A 2,763-nucleotide genomic window follows, 5' to 3' on the forward strand; every position below is an offset into this window, starting at 1 on the left:
TTCCCCACGTGAAGTGCTTTTCCCTCTTTTAACTGCATTTAGAAGTTTGTGTGTTGTTATTGGATGACAAGATACTGCAGTAATATTTATGGATGAAACAATTTGTCCCTTTCTTTCAGAAAACAAAGCATCACGAGTGCTTTGTGGAAGTGAAACCAAAGAAGATACTTTTGCCCATTTCTCAATACAGTATGTTTGTTTGCCTCCTCCTCTGGGTATATTTGTTTTGCCCCTCACCTTGTTTACTTGATACCGTATGTCTTTGAGATTTTTACTTTCCTCAATATTTTGTGCGAACTCTGACCAATACTTTTCACTTACTTTCCTTCAATTCTCCCCACACATCTTTGATATTGTAAGTAGTATATCTTTATCTTCTTCCCGTCAGCCTCTTTTAGCCCACTACCTGTGTGCCATCCTTAACATCTGTGTCCACCCATTAAGTGTCTTATCACTGCAGTATCAATTTTTCCTTGCTCTGTGTTTCTGCTCCTTTCTGTGTGACTTAGCCTTTGTAGGTAAACATCTTTCTATCGCTTTTAACAAATCCTCGCTGAACCTATCTAAGGTGTGTAATATCTGTACCAGTCCTCCTTATTGTAAATAATCAGTTCTCTGTTGCTTGTGTCTAAGGCAAACCTTTTTCTTTTGAATTTAACTTGTTTTTACCTAAAGTAACTTAATATGTAATGCGAAATGGTTACTAAGGAGTTCACTTACTACTTCACATTCTCCTTGAATCCCCTGACCGCCAAGCAGACAGGGGTAATCAAGTCGTCCACCCTTGATGTGTGTCGCCTCTTTACTACCCAGCAAGTATACCTCAGGTCTATCTTTGAGAAATTGGTAAAATCTGATACCATTATCATTGATTTTGCCCATCTCTATTTGCGGGTGCAGTCGACTCAGAGTACATACATTTAGGTAGGTATCTGAGATCAAAGCATCTCCTTGACATGTATAAATTTGCAATATATACTTCATCTCCTTTAAATACAGCTTCACACATACACTTTCAATACCTTTGTTTCTACACGGTATCTCTAGTAGTTTGGAAGGTATTGAACTATTGACGTAAGTAGACACTCCCTGTGTTCGGTCTCCAGAATTAAGATGATATGCTCTGTAGCCATTGAGTTTAATTATGTGACCTTTTTTGTTTCCTGGAGACAAATTATGTTTATGTCATTTTTTCAATACGAAGTAGTGGACGCCTGTTATTCTAGTATAACATCTTAATACTACCACACTCCATAAGACCTTTATGGTTTCCTTATATTTGACAAACAGTTCCTGGACGTTTGCCCACTCCCTCTGAACTAACTCCCACTTTCTCAGAAGCTTATCGTTTTCAGCATCTTTGCACGTAAGTGTCAATGACCTGAAGCTCGCTGAAGTTGTTCCTTCCACTACACTTGGTATTATCTTTATTTCTTTGTCCTTAATCGTAATTTTGTCTTTTCTTCCCTACCAGATCATTGTTGTCTCTCAGTGAGGTTTCTTGCACAGGAGTTTCTTCCTCAGCCTCCACTCCCTTGTGAGGCCTTGCTACCTCCTCCCTACCTGATCCCCCTTATTCTCCTTCCCCCGCCCCCCACTCCTTGCCCTAGCCTTGTGTTTCTCTTCTTCTATTTCCCTTAGTTTGCTTTCTACCTATATCCTTTAATTTTGCCTACTGTTTCTTCCGCATTGATTCACCTTATTTTTGACACTTCATTTCTTTAGTCTACCCTCTATCAATCCTTACTTCCGTTTTTGTATCCCTCATTTTCTACCCTATGTTTCATCTGTTCTCCTCGCTCCCTTACTCCCCTCTCGTTTCTGCTTTTGCTAATTTTGATTTACCTTCTGTTTTTCTTATTACTTCTTTCTCTATTCCTCTTTACTCCTTATCTTTACCTCCCATGCTATATATTTTACCTTACATCTCTCTGTGCTTGCTGTCCTCCCATTCCCCCCCCCCACCCCCCACACTCTCTTCCACCCTTATCCGCCTTAGTCATATTCGGCTATTCCTCCCCCCTTCCTATTCCCGACCCCCCCTCGACCTAAGCCTGTTTCAGGGCCGTATGGAATCCCCCTTTACTCGTCCCCCTCGACTCTGCCTTCGTTACCGCTTTCCGCCCTTCTCTCGCCCTTGTCTCCCTCGACTCTGCCTTTGCCTTCGCTCCTGCTTTCCGTCTTTCTTATGCTCTCGTCTCCCTCGACTCTGCCTTTGCCTTCGCTCCCGCTTTCCTCCCTTCTCTCCCTCTCGTCCTCCTCGACTCTGTCTTCGTCACGTTCTCATTCTTGTGTTGTTAGTCTTTTCGACTTTGTTATGATGCCTATAGGAGGAAATGTAATTCCACCCCTAAATTGTATTGTGGAATTGGAATTGTGAATTCCAAAAGAATTGTATTGAAGTTGTTAAACTGCTAAGCTTAACTTTTGCATTGTATACTTTTAGTAAGAGTATTAGTGTTCCATGATCTGTTTTTATGTAAATTCAAAGGGTTGTTTTGTAAACTGCTTCTTTGTTGTGAGCACGTGTTAGTGTCATTGCACTGCACCTCATTAGTGGCTTTGTAAGTGCGTTCGGGGCAGGTGGAAGGTCCGTTGAAAATAAGTAATAGTAAATAGTGAAGTGCGATAAACAAAACTGTAGGTCATGAATACAAGGGGAAAGGCCGGCAAAAAGGACGGTAGTAATGCAGCCAGTAGACCGACCTCCAGAAGTCATTCCACTGAATCTCTCCCTACTTTAGCTCAAGACTCTGGTAGGCT

Source organism: Penaeus japonicus, unplaced genomic scaffold (assembly GCF_977035675.1).
Source record: "Penaeus japonicus unplaced genomic scaffold, GWHDUDI00000001_assembly GWHDUDI00000006, whole genome shotgun sequence".
In the NCBI taxonomy this organism is placed as follows: domain Eukaryota; kingdom Metazoa; phylum Arthropoda; class Malacostraca; order Decapoda; family Penaeidae; genus Penaeus; species Penaeus japonicus.